This window comes from Rhea americana, unplaced genomic scaffold (genome assembly GCF_003343005.1).
Source record: "Rhea americana isolate MKP2758 unplaced genomic scaffold, rheAme1 scaffold_35, whole genome shotgun sequence".
Lineage (NCBI taxonomy): Eukaryota > Metazoa > Chordata > Aves > Rheiformes > Rheidae > Rhea > Rhea americana.
In genome coordinates, this window is record NW_028186479.1 from 3147110 (window position 1) to 3161723 (window position 14614).

Genomic DNA, 14614 nt, shown 5'->3' on the forward strand with positions numbered 1-14614 from the left:
CGGGACCGTTAGGACCGTTGGGACCGCTGGCCCGCGGGGGGCACCTTAGAAACTCCGGCGGGCTGGGTTTTTTTGGTTTTCTTTCCCTCCCCTCCGGCAAACGAGTCGTTAAGGCGTTGTCGGGGGGCTTGCAGGGGTCGCAGTTCACTAGCGTTTCTCGATCTTCAGCTCCTGCAGCTCTCCGGAAGGAGAAAAAGTCYGTGTTTCTGTTGCAAAACTAAATATACCGTGTGTCACAGTCAGCCTTTGCTTCTTCGTSAGGCAGCTGTGCGGACTTCTGCTCAGATGGACGTAGATGAGCCTACAATAACACTATTCATGTGAAGCGCTGAATGRTATTATTATGCAATTGACAATAAGAGGAACTTGTGGTATTAGGGATATTCTGCCATTAGTAATAATAAAGACTCCACCATACGAAGACCTTAGGAATTCCGCGTAGTAGTGCTAGTGGAATAGCTCATTCTTTAGCCTGAATGTGTTCTCGGGAGAAAACGTGGCCAACTGCTAGCACAGACCACGGGATTGCCAAGCCTGGCCTTAGCAGTCGGATTGCTAGTCTGACYGGCCACACGTCTCCTCCAACGGGGACCTCCAGGCATCACCCCACACCCCGAGGCGGGAGCTGAGAGAAGTATGGCTGCAAAGCAGAAAGTGAAGAAAAAAATAATCCACAGTGGAGCACCACCGGGATTGGAGCTGGTACCTTAATTTAGCTCAGCACAGGAAACTTTGCTCAATCTAGATGCAGAAAGCATTAACAGATGGATAGCTTTTTTCTGGTTTCTGTGGTTCATGGCTATTCTTAGTCCGTGGAGTGATTTATCAGCCTAATTCCAGTAATGGCAGTGAATAATGACAGATGCCTAGGAAAGAGCATGGAAGACAACATGTAGAGATACCTCTTTACAATCTATTCTCATCCTGCTAAAACCTGTAGCTCAGTGACTTTCTGAGCTGAAGAAGTTTTTTCTGTGTTTGTTGGCCCTCAATGTCTTTCCTTCCTGCACGTATTTGTCTAGTCGTTTTTTGAACCTGTGTAAATTATTAACATGCACAGAAGTCCTAAACTGCAATTAAAAGCTAGGAATCATTTTGTTCCAGGGTACAGTGAAGTAACAYCAAATCCTAAAGTTCCTATTTAAAAGCCACCCAGTTTCTTCCAGTCCATTAATAGCCATGTAGCTTCATCCATCAGCTGCCTTTAGAAATGAGACTGGGTAGCAAGAGATGTAAATGAATGTGACTGGGCATGGCTGCCTGCATCAGCTGAGCATTTGCACTGTGCTCATGCGATCCCCRATCTGTCTCTCACTGTGAATGCCGTTCTGTAGCAACAACAGCTGTTGTCTGGTACATGCTCTTCAGTTGCACTGCTCTCAAACCATCATTTGTATCTGGAGTAGCTTTCCAAGGAACAAAATAACAGCAATAATGACATTCTCTTGAGCATGTGTTTACGTTGCAGATGTACCTAAACATAGGTAGTTCTAAACCTGTAGACTTGAGATTGTGCTTGGCTGAGTAGCTACAAGTGCGTTTATCATTTCCTTTTCACTGCTGTGGAAAGAATCGTAAAATCATAGAATTGATAACGTTGGAGCATGTGAGCATGTGAGACAGGGTTGCATCCGAGCAGGCCTTAAATATCTCCAGAGAAGGAGACTCCACGACCTCTCTGGGCAACCTGTTCCAGGGCTCCGTCACTCTCACAGTGAAGAAATTTCCCCCTCACGTTCAAGCAGAACTTCCTGTGGTTCAGTTTTTGCCCATTGCCTCTTGTCCTGTCACATGGGACAACTGAAAAGAGTTTGTCCCCGTCCCCTTGACACCCTCCCTTCAGGTACTTGTACACATTGATAAGACCCCTCCTCAGGCTTCTCTTCTCCAGGCTAACCAGGCCTGGCTCTCCCAGTTGTTCCCCATAGGGCAGATGCTCCAGCCCTCTGATCATCCTCGTAGCCCTATGCTGGACTCTCTCCAGTAGCTCCATGTCTCTCTTGCACTGGGGAGCCCAGAACTGGATGCAGTACTCGAGATGAGGCCTCCCCAGGGCTGAGTAGAGGGGCAGGATCACCTCCCTCCACCTGCTGACAACAGTCTTCCCAATGCAGCCCAGGATACCATTAGCCTTGTTGGCCACAGGGGCGCATTGCTGGCTTATGGTCAATTTGTCATCCCCCAGCACTCCCAGGTCCTTCTCGGCAGAGCTGCTCTCTAGCAGGTCAGCCCCCAGCTTGTACTAGTGCTGAGGGTTATTTTTCCCTAGGTGCAGGACTCTGCATTTGCCCTTGTTGAACCTCATGAGGTTCCTCTCAGCCCAACTCTCCAGCCTGTCCAGGTCTCTCTGAATGGCAGCACAGCCCTCTGGTGTCTCAGCCACTCCTCCCAGCTTTGTATCATCAGCAAACTTGCTGAGGAGGCACTCTGTCCCTCATCCAGGTCATTGATGAAGAAGTTGAACAGGATGGGACCCAGTACTGAGCCCCTGGGAACTCCACTAGCCACAGGCCTCCAACTGGACTCCACACCACTGATGATGACCCTCTGAGCTCTGCCATTCAGCCAGTTCTCAATCCACCTCAAGAAAAACTCCTTTTATGGACTAGAAATGTCTGCTCCTTTCTGCGGTCCATCCTGCTGTGTTTTCACTACAGTCATTACACGTAGCTTTTAAAGCTTACATAGGTGTGTGTATTTGTGCTGAGGTTTTAGTTTTGGAGCACATGTAAAGTGTGCATGCACATATTTTTCATGTCATTACTTCATCAGTGCTTTTTAATGTCACATTCATCAGAATTAAAGCTAGTAGTTTTCTGCAGTGACTTTAACATAAGTTAAAATAACTTAAAATAAGTTGCTATCAGCACTCTTTCAGCTTCACCTTAAGTTTTTCGGCTTTCTAGTTTGCCTGTAAGTAGCATCAGTAAGAGTGCGTTCAGCTATCTCTGGAGCTTTGGGCAGATAAACCTCTTTTGAGGTGACATCATGATACTGATGCTCTCTTCTGAAATAAACTTTGAATTTTCTTAGGAAATGATGCAGCAGTATATAACCAGGATAGGCTAGTTCTAGATGAACTGCACCCAATCAAATATGGTGAGGTAAATGCTTTCCTAAATCTCCTTTATTTCTTTCAGAGAGTGTTTCCACTCAGCCCATGAGTCCATTTATATTAGCAAGTAATTCTCCATGTAGGAAGTGTCTGTGGGATCTGTGCCTCTAAAGCATGTTTTATCATAAATCTAGAAACATTCCTGGATTAGTGTGGCTGGTAGGCCTGTGGTCTAATTAGGAAGGGAAACCATTATGCTGACACAGGACAAAGGTAAGATCTTTGGGGATAGACATATATCACATTTCATTTTTGAAATGCTTTTTGAGCTTCTGAAATGTAATGGTTTTGAAAAGGGAACATTGCTGTTCCTGATTTCTTGTTCTTCTTCATTCCCTTTTACCAGGAAGTAAATTATTTGAGAAAGAACATCAGGGAGTCATTATTTCATCATTTAGAGTAATGTTGCAGGCTGTTTGCAGGGCTTGTAAGCTAGAAAGCTTAATTTATATATTTTGATTGTGTATATTTTTGTATGAAATAATTCTAATAGATGATATTAATATGCTGTGGAAATTATACCAAGGAAATAGAAGAAAATGTCACAGCTGTTCTTCTGTTAGAAAGACCTTATCACAAGGACTAAAATTCAGCAGTCTCTGGTAAGGTGAAGAGATTGTCCGGCAGTCTGATGATAACTGAATTGATACGTGTGCCTGCATGTTAAAAGTGCTTTCTCTTCAAATTCTTCTGGATGTTTCAAAAGCTTGTGGTTGGCAGTAGTGCCTAACACAGGCTGAAACAAGGAAGTACAAAATACGTTTCTTGCATATAAGCCTATGTAAATTCCTTTACTTTTCTACTATAGGATTTCTTTAACCTTGCAGAAGAATTACACCTTTCAAAAGGCAGTACATTTTATGCATTGAGTTCCTGGCTTTCTAATACTTGGGGATGTTTTATAAATATTCTGGAAATAAAATGGAGGGGAAAACATTTCTGTTAGTTGTGTATTTTACATAGCAATAAAACAGTTTGGAGAATGCTTTTCATGCAAGTGTCTGTAAAGAACAAATAAAATACCGAGTCTTACAAATGTTAGCAGAGCCTCTATTTTTAAAATCCAATTTCGGAGTTGGCACTATGGTTTTAACAGGAAGTTATCAAGTGTCTTCGACATTAAACTCACTGATACAGCTTGGTGATGATGAATATAGCTGTTTTTTTTTCCTTTTTTATTTTGGTATTTGCAGTTTTGCAAAGATCTTTTATATTCATGAGGTTATGTACAGGATGAATTGTGGCCCCATGGTTCTATATCAGCAGTGCATTAAATAGGTCTGTGGGTGCATACATATGTGCATATAATGCACTAGAGAAGCTGGATAACTCAAAATTGAGCCAGCTTGGCAAAATTGACGTGTGGCAATCTTCAGTATCCCACTCTAACTGCGCTGATTTGTTTGAGGCATGTCTGCTCTGTGTCCATACTGCTGCTGACTTGTTTTATTGCAAGACTTTCTAGGTACTTGTATTACTTAGCTTGGCAAATCCTCAGTAGTTCTTGGTTCTTGGTAGCCTTTCAAGATCTCTTCTGCCATTAGGGACAGCAGTAAGAATGCATATCCATGTTGTCACCAAGATGACTGAGATGTTGTTTATAGATTTAAATAGGTCTGATTCAGCTGAATTTAATATGGAGCCCTTGTGTGCCATTTGCACTCTTGCAATGATGTCCAGAGGATGCCACAGGCATTGTATTGCAGTAGATCCCACTTTTGGTCCTGTCTCTTTGTCTGTGAAGCCTGTATAGGTCCAACACTATCTTAAGCAGAAGTTTCTTAGCTGTGCTTGGGCAGTGGAAATAGCCATCTTTGTATCACCTTAYCACAGTCTCCGGTGCAGAGATGTACCAGAGTGTAACCAAGACAGACTGAAGAGAGAAAAAAAGTGTTCAGAGCAGGTGTGCACAAGGATGTCCTTGTGCACAGTATGTTCTTGTGCAGGGCTTTCAGACCTCTCAAACTGAGGATGACTATGTTTCTTGCTTCTGAACTCTGAGAGGCACAAACGTGGCCAATGGCCTTTTTTGCTTTTCTTTTCCCCTTTTCATATTGGGCCAAACTAACTTTGGCCATGGTGCAGACTGAAGGCTGTCGTTCCCACAATACTGCTATGGTTGCTGAGCAGACAATAGTTCTGACACAGTAAGCACAGCTTCAGCTTATAGAGTTTTAAAAACAGTATTGGTACTTTCGGCTCATCTGAACCAGGAAAGAGAGCAATGTGTTACTAGGTAGAAGAGAAGAAAATCGCAGTTACTTTCTCAAGAGTGGGGAAAAATTTTACAAATGATAGGAGGATAGAAAAGAATAAAACCAGTAGAAGTTGACTTAACAATGTCATTTTTAACTTGATAAAAGTACTAAGGCAATAGCTAAAGATAAAGCTTTCACGCTGAGTATATATTTCATTTTCAAATTGTGTCTTGACAAAAGCTATTACATAGTTGACGTTTTAATGGCAAATAAGACAATCTTTAGTTCTAATATGAGTAACTTAGTGTGCTGAAACATTTCTGGGTTATTCCTGTTCTAACTTGCATTCAAGAGGCTATTAAGATGTCAAGCACTGAAAGCTAGAAAATGCTCATAGTTAAATTGCTGTAGCCAAGATCACTTTCTGAATCTGTTGGATGAGATAAACCTGGAGACCTACATTCAGAAGATATTAAAATATGAAAAGAAAATACAACCTCTTACTGGAAGTGGTCCTGATCAAATTCCTGATCAAAACCATTGATACAGGAAAAGGTGATTCATAAAAATGTTTACATTGCTGTTTGGAACAATTTGAGAGCTACTCAATCTTTTATCTTGACTTTGAGCCTGAAATGCCTTTCCATCCATGGAGGTGATGCAAGTAAATCATCTAATTCTTTTCAACAGTGTGTCAGTGACTGTATGGTTTTGTCATGCAGAAGATATTGCTGTGCAGTCAGAAGAGAGAAATTCTGATGGTATATACTGAAACTGTGAGATACTGAAGCTGTGGGCTTGTCTCTTGGGCCTATACAGTATTTCCCCATACTATCACTTCATCTGTAGTTCTTCTAAGGGAGAATAATGGCCAGAAGTAACAAACTTGGTTGAATGTTGCCAGATTATAATCTACAGAGTTTAGATACAAACAGTTCTATGTTGCACTTGACTTTTCATTTCACTGATAACAGAAAACATGGAAAATGATGTCTGTTGTAGCCATCAGCAAAGTCATGACATATTATACAAAAAGTCTTATTTTGAGGCATGCAGGAGGTAGAAATTTCGTAGTTGCAAAGAAGATAACAATTCAGGAAAACGAATCCAAAAATTGCCAAGTATCTTCAGTCTGCAACTGTGTGACAAACTGTTGGCTAAGCAATAAGAAATGGGACTTTGCTTTTCAGCAGCAAAGTTTTTCTTTCAGGACAAGGTGAAAGCTATATGGTGTAGCTTCTAATTGTTTTCCTTGTTCTGCTAGAAGCTGCTGCAGTGAAGGGAATTTTCTTGGCATGCTGGTCAGAGAGAAAAAATGTTTCACTGAAGTCTTAAGATGGCTCCAGATTAAGCAGGAGTGCTTCAGTGAGGAAGAATCAAGCCTGGTAATTAAAACCAATAGCTCTGGGAAGTCCTGTTGTTATTTCCACTCTGAGATCATTGAAACCCACTGACTTGGCCAGCTGTATTTTTCCATGCCTCTGTTCTGGATGGCCGCTTTACAGTTTCTGCCCAGGGATTTGCATGTGAGCTGGGAGTGAACAGCATGCTCCCTGTCTTTACCGAGGAGCACTTTGTAGTGCGTTGGCCACGCCAGTTTGATGATTTAAAACTACAGAGGCAATACCAATTTAAGGTACTTTTCTTTTTCGTCCCACCACTGTGCTTCTTCTCAGCTGTGATGATGAGGCTGTTTTTTGTAAGGTTACACAGTAAACCAATCCAGGGAACTAATGTAGCTTTTCCTCACCTTTTTTTTTTTTTTTTTTTTTTTTTTGAGAAATAACTTTGCAACACCGATATACTCCTAGATTCAGGACATTTCCACATTCTGTCTGCTGGCAGAGCTCCTGACTTCCTTCTTTCCCTGAGACTTTTTAGGGTACAGTGCAGCCATACAGGCTGTTGTCAGAAAGAGCAAGTGGCCGTGATATAAGGGCAAGGGCAACATAAGCCTGAATTGGCTTCATATGCTTCCAACCACAAGCTCAGAATTTAATCCCTTTTCTTTCTTGGGCAGGGGAAGACTTTATTCTTTCTGTTCAATTTCTGTCTCTTTCAGCAAAGAAGAGACTAATAATTATTCTGATATTTAAACTATTCTAGAGCACTAAGAATTGACTCCAGTGTATTTTGTAAAAGGCAATAGCACTCTTCTTAAAACACTTGTAAATCTCAGCTCTGAATGTGTCAGCGAATGTTTTGTTTGTAGCCCAGAACAGGCTTCCTACCAGCATGAAGTTGGAGCTACCTTTGATCCATCCTTTAGGATTTGTTGCAGTACGCTCATTAGCAACTTAATTGCATGTAATGCTTTATGTACAGAGGTGGCTGAACAAGGGCTAGCAAGTTTTCCAAAACCAGAAAAGGAAATGAAGCCTAGAAATTTACMACATCACCTGCGACATATATTTAGTATGCTTGAAAGAGTAGAGTGATGTATTATCAGTGGTTTCCTGACACATTTGTTTTACAGGAAGTTAGATTTGCAAATGCCATTTAAAAATCTTAATTACATGTACATGGTGTCTGTGGATAATAGAAGCATGGCTTCTTACTGCCCTGTGACTTTCCTTTAGGAAGTGCAAATGCTGTCTGTTCTCTCTCTTTGMTCTCCTTGAAGAAAATGTTCCTTTGAAAATCCTCCCCGACCACAGGGAAATTGAAACCAGGGGATCAGTCCCTTGAAAGTGTGGTCTTCTAGCAGCTTGAATGCTGCAAAAAGTAAAACAGATCTTGTGAAGCAGGTTCCATAGCTGCAGATCTTGGAAGAAGGTCTCATGTCTCATCACGACCCAGTAAAGCTATGGACGTATCTCAGTGAGGGTAGTGAACTTGAGAATGAGACTTGGTTATGTAACTGCTTTGCATTACCTGCGTGAAGTAGCATTGTCCCCAAAAGCCAGACAGTGTTTACTTATTATGAGTAAGTGTTTCCTCTGCCTCTTGCCCAGGGAGTTTCTGTGAGGTGTTCACTCAGTGTTGTAGCTGGGTGCCCCCTTCGAGCTGTTGTCACATCAGGTGCTCTGTAGCGTTGTCCTCCTATCTTGTGGTGAGATGTGAAGAGCACGGTAGACAGAGGTTGTTACCTTCTGCACACAGATATCAAACTCTAAAATCTCCATGTTTTCCTTTGCCCTCTCCTGTAATCTTCCTCTTTTTTGAGTAACTTCAGATTTTTAAGGGATTGTTAAAGCTGAAACAACTCCCTGCACTGTGATGGTGGTAATCTGATGAATGTAATAGTGAGTACAGATACGTCTGATTTGTCAAAGCCAGGTGACTGCTTTCAAAGCCAAAGCAAACTTGGCTGCTGTTCTTGCAACACTAGCAGTGGCTGCTACATTTATGGCTTCCTCTCTCCTGCTCACAGCTTGACTTAAGGAAAATGGAAATGTGACAATGGCAAGATTGAGGGACTTTTCTTGGAACATTTTGATTCTGTGTCATGTCATTTCTGAGCTCCAGAAACATGCATTGACTGCTGGGAGAGAAGTATGCTGTTAACCTGAGGTGACCAGTAGCAGCTGCAAAACTACAGAAAAATTTAACAAGTTTTCCTGCAAGTCTGTAATCAAACTTACCTCAGAACTGAGAAGGTCCCTTTGAAAACTCTCTCATCTATGCAGGAAATGCAGAATTCCTGGTTGCTATTTGTCTCCTGCTGACTAGTGGAGTCTGTAGACTGTTTGAGTGAAGCTCCCTAGCAGACTTGTGAGTGCTGTCCCAGCATGTTCATAATGCTTGCTAGTCTCCAGGTGGTCACTGAAAGCAGTCAGTTCAACCAGTACCATTGGGAAATCTCATCCATTTTCATTTTCCCCCATATTTATTGTCCCTATTTTTTGCTCCGGATCCTTGCCAAATATTAGTGTTTGCACATAGAAAAGGTGGTTCTTACATGTACTGAGGCATAGTGCAATCCATCAGCCCAGGTTTGCTAGTGACAATGCCGGCTGATCTGGAAATTGCCATGATGTTAGCCTTTTTGGGAACTCTAACCTGTTTTCCCTGATGAAGAAGAGGATGTGCCAGCACAGCTAACAACTTAAAACTTCCATGATGTAAATAGTCCTCCTCTTATCTGAGAAAACCTTGCTTGGGGCTCTGTTGCCATGGCTAACAAAGCCTTTGCTGGAGATGACAGATAGGAACTTTTCAACTGCTGTCTATGTGATTGCCAGATGACAGTGTGGTTTTCTCTGGGGCAGGGAAGAGTAGATGGCAGGTGTTAACTGAAGATTTGGATCAGTCAAGCGATAAATGCCTCAGACAGTGAGTGAGAATAAGGGCGAGCGATGAACAGATTGGTTACTGAGTTAGGAGGCATAGTCAGAGTCTTTCGTGAGCTGTTTACAAGGTATTCTTTATCTCAGTAACAACTTCCAGGAAGTTGAGGTGCTTTCTTCGTGATCTGGTTTGATAGGCTATTCGCATGCTTGTTGCCATGAGATACTGTTTTTGACTTACATGTTCCTATTTGAGTTTTAAGTAGCTGTGTGCTGTTAGATGTGTATCAGAGAGAGATCTAGGTGAAGGGAGAAACTCTGCAGTTTGTTGTGCAGGGCTTATGGGTGTTTGTTAATCATAAACATTGTATACCTTGAGCTTCAAGCACACAGCCAATCTGAAGACTTGGTTGGCCAGCCAACCTGGGCTCCTTCTCTGTAGGTGGTATTGCCATGCATGGTTGGTAAATCTTATTTTGGACAGCCTTAAATTTTATGTAGAAGAATACTGTGGCTAACAGGTGAGGATCAAGCTGTTTCTGTATTGTATATAACTTAAAATGTGGGAGTTTATTGGCTTTTTAAAGGGCAAGCAGTACAAATATCCCAAGCAATGTATGCTGAGAATGCCTCAGAGTAGGGCTTCACAGGTGCTTTGCTCCTGCAAGGAGTAGTTCTTCCCAGCAGACTAGGAGGATGTGTGGCAGGTGAGATGGGCTATTTCCTGYCCCCTAGGCAAACTCCTTCTCCAGAAGCAGGGTTGGTGAACTTTGTTGCTGCTCTGCATCAACAGCTGCAAAAGGTGAAGTTCTCCAGCAATATTTATATCCCTTGTGTATCTTTGTTTCTCCAGAGCATGTATATTCCTCTAGGTCATTGTTGATTTCCCTTCTGGGTGGAGAGACTTCTTTGTTAGTTCTTAAGACAGCTCAAACCTTTTAGCCTCTATCAACACCCCTCTCTGTTGGCCTGCAGCTCTCTTCTCCCAGTTCTTTACCTTCTCTTGTCTTGGAAACATCTTTGGTACTGAGGGAGTCTTCCTCCATTCACACAAACCTTCCACACTTGTGAGCTGCCTCCTCCTGTCATTCTGTCCATATTTGTCTTTCTCATGTTTACCAAACAAAAAGAACAGTTAACATGACTCTGTAAGGATCTAGATGTTGGAAGTGCTTGCTTTGCAGAGGAAAGAAGTAACAATCAGTTTGCTGTGCGATTTCTGAGTCTGCTGATTTGGTCATATTCATCACTCCATTTTTTGTTGCCATCACCAGATCCTTGTCTTAGTATTGGACGACTCTGGAGATTCAAGCCTTTTACAATATTTTTACCTCCTCTAGTTTTCTGAGTTGTCATACAGGGATCTTCCTTACCGTGAAAGGCAATCTCCCACAGTGGAATGAAATACAAAAGGAGCAAAAAGCCTGCATGTTCTTTGTAGCAATCAGGTAGTCTTCTCTAAATTGGCAGTTGGCTTGGTGGTGTGAGGCACAGGTTTGCAACTAGCAGCACAGCCCGTGCTTTACCTGAGAGAAGGCCAGAGCTCATAGGCAGGGGTAGTGATTGTGTCTGTGCTTCTGCAGAGAAAATCGATCATAGAAGGTATGTTCCTGCTCTTACCTGAAACTGCAGGTTCGTCTATGAGTTTGGGGATCATGATTTGATTGGGAAGATGGGAGAGATGAGAGGACAACAGGCTGGCTGTTAAGCAGGGGCCAGTGCCTGCACAGATAAGTAACATTAATATATGGACAAACTGTGCATTCACAAAGTATACGGGTCTCCTGGCTTTGTTCAGAATAGTATCATTAGGCATTGCAGGTATCTGAGAAGGCCCCTTYGGGAATTAAAGGAAAGCTCTTCCCAAAAGTTAAAATCTGCTAGAACATTTGCTGTGTTTAAATTCTATTCATATCCTTTTCAAGCATGCTAAAAGTTAGCTGTGCCATTAATACTGTTTTGCAATGAGTTCTGTGTGTTTTGGAAACTATTTGTGACTTGTATATGGCTCAGTGTTACTCAACTATTTCTTGCATATTGCTGCAATATTTTAAGTTTTGTGAGTGTGTCTTTTTATATAGATTGGAAAAACTTAGTGATTTTACAGTTTAAATTTTTTTAATTTAGGTTGGTTTATAAAACAAAATGGACCTTAAATCTGATAATATTCTATTGGAGAGAAAAGAAACAAAGTGAGGAGATTGGTGTTGGTAACAAACTTGTATTGATTTTTTTTTTAATTAATTCACTGCCTGATCAGGATACAGCATATTCTTTGCAATAGAACTATAAAGTTCTCATCTTTCAGTAAATAGCTTATGGTATTGCATGGTGTCTTCCAGTGTGATGCAGTGGTGGCAGCTCAGGACTGAGGCTGGGGCAGCAGGGAGGAGGGGAGCTAGATAGCTGACGGTGGTGGGACCGAAGTGTTGCATGTGCTGTGTCTTAAGTGCAGCTGGTCATTACAAAGGTTTGCCTTTTTAGTGATCGTGGCTTACATCCCGTAGCAAGGGCTCTTTAAGAATGTCATTTATACGCCAGCTCTGTGACTATCTCACATCCTTTTTACCAGAGGCCTGTGTCTGAACAGATTAAAAAATCTTTTTGTTAATAGATAAAGAATACCATTTGCTTGTAATTAGGATTGTCCTCCTATCTGAATCTTAGAGGATCTGAATAAGATCAGTTTGCTGCCTTCTCACCCTCTCACCATTTTTATCTTCAGTAAATAGCCTGTGGATGGTGGTGCACAAGAGAAATCACTTATCTGAGGCCAAGCAGCCTCCTTATTTTAGCAAAGCAGCCAGACGAGAAGGAAATCTGCCCAGACACGGGGGCTGAGAGATTATTGTGCAGCCCAAGACTGACTGCTTCATAGAACTATGTGCTCGAAGGCAGCTGATTTCATCTGTCATTAGTGAAGTTTTAAATTGACTAGGTTCTTTATCTTCTTTTTCTCTTTTTAGTGGAGGCTCAGCTGTTACAGCTTACATTTCCAACACCACTCTGGAAGAAGGAAATATTGATTACAGCAGCCGTCAGCTTTGTTGTTTAAGTGAACTGAACTGGTCTTACATGAACTATATTTGTAACCTTGGCCTGAGCTTTGCCCACCTTCCTGGTTTGGGAAGCTGTTCAAACAAATTGTTTGTTTCCATCCAGAAATATGTAATTAATAATATACATGTGTTGCTTCACTGTGCTGAGCTGTAACATTTGGAAATGTACAGCTGGAGTTGGTGACATTTCTAAACAGAGCATGGTTATCCTAATTGGCACGCCTAGGGTTGGAAAATTCCACTTGCTATCTTGGCTGTCACAAGCTGGAAACTTTGACTTTTTTCATTTAAAATAAATAAATTAAAAAAAAGCATTTAGCTCCTATATTGTTTTGCAGTTTTGGGGTGCAAGTCAGTGCCGTCCCTTGCTCCAAGTCTGTAGACAGCTTTTGTGCTGTTGCTTGCACTGGAACTCGGGTATGTTTTCAAAGAGTGGAAATCAGCCACTTTTTATAAACTTCACAGTTAGTACTCTGGGTCCATCATCTTTTCAGATTCACTTTGACTCATACTGTCAGGTGATCTCCTTCCTTTCAAAAGCTGATTGGTGAAGCTGCTTTCTGGTAGAAAACTTGAGCAAGATAGTTCAGGAAAAAATATGCCAAAAGATAACTGGTTCCCCAATTCCTCCTTTTTTCAATAATGAGAAAATGGAGGAAGGATTAAAGGTTCACTAGTGCTTTAGCAGTTGCAACAGAAGCCCTCCTCTCGCTGCTGTTTACACAATCTGAGAAAAAAAGCTATTTCTGTTTTCTAGAGGGTTAAATTGTCAGAGATGGATGGGAAAGGAAAAGCACTTTCAGATTTTGCAGATACCAGCAACTACAAGTTGGGCATTGGTAAATCAGTGCTCCTGCCTGCAGTATTGCTCCAGCTGAATCCTGCTCCTTCAACTTTTTCTCCTGGATGGTGCCCTGAGATAAAGTGATGTTTGCTTGTGCACTTGCTTTTTAAATGGTGCTTTTGGCTGGTGGGCGTCTAAGACTTGTAGTTTCATATGCACTTTACTTGGCACTGTCACCAAAAAAGGGTGTCCTCGTTTCTTCTTCTCCCGGCTGTTTGTTCCTCTCCTTCTATCACCTTCACTGGCACAGGAGTCGGTGTTGGTGCACCCCGAGCTGGATTAGAGAACTGGTACAGCTGCATATATAATTCACACACAGGCAGGCAGGCGCATGCATATGCACTCACTCACACTCGCTCACACATATGCACACATTTTGTAGCCACATCAGTTTCCAATTCCATTCACCATATGGTATTTTCTGCTGGCACCACACAAAGTGGCTGAGTAGGAAGGGTCCAAATTGCTTTCGGTATTGACAGTGTAGGGTTAAACGGATCAAACTGTTCCTTACTATTGGATATATATATATATAAGCTAACTGCAGTGCAATTCTGATGCAAGGGAGTGGGGAAGATAAATAGTATATATTAAAAGAAGGAATTAAGATATGATTGCATGTAGACAAGGAAAATTGGATCAGGGAGAATGAGAGCTATAAAACAGAGAAAGTAAGGGGAAAAGGTTGGGGGAAAAAGGTAAGGTAAGGAAAGGTAAGGGGAAAAAGTAAGGGAAAGAAGGGTTGGGAAAGAAAAAAGGGAATAATGAATAGCATAAAAATGGAAAACAAACACTGGAGACAAACTAAGACACAATACAATCTTTTCTGGGAAAATAAAGCAGAAAAAGAAGGGAGTACAATCAGGAAAGAAGATATTCTAGGAAAAGCAAAAATGTGGTTGTAAGTTGCATAGCAAAATAATTAAATTAAAAGATAAGGCAGTGCTGGGTGGCTTATACAAGACAATATATGTGTGAGAGTGGCTTGCTAACTCTTTGAGATAGGAGTTACAGTGTTTTCTAGAACTTGGCACCTCAAAGCAATTTTGCTTCTTATTTATGTATTTTTCCTTCCTCCAGTTTAGATGGCACTTCACATCTTGCCTTCTGTATAGAAAGACAAATATTATCCATAGCTAAAAGTTACACAGTGGTGGGAATGAAATAGC

At 41.7% G+C, this 14614-nt stretch overlaps 1 protein-coding gene across 3 annotated transcripts in view; it reads left to right on the forward strand.

Annotated features, from left to right (window-relative positions):
• Positions 1-2855: 2855 nt before the first annotated feature.
• The window catches only part of CMTM7 (CKLF like MARVEL transmembrane domain containing 7), a 32156-nt gene continuing 20397 nt past the window's right edge, over positions 2856-14614 (forward strand). For 2 of the 3 annotated variants that reach the window (XR_014896692.1, XR_014896691.1), the window contains exon 1: positions 3159-3328. The gene's annotated coding sequence lies outside the window, so the exon portion shown is untranslated. Of the gene's footprint in view, positions 3329-14614 lie in introns of all 3 variants that reach the window. The other variant, XM_085311805.1, reaches the window with a different exon arrangement.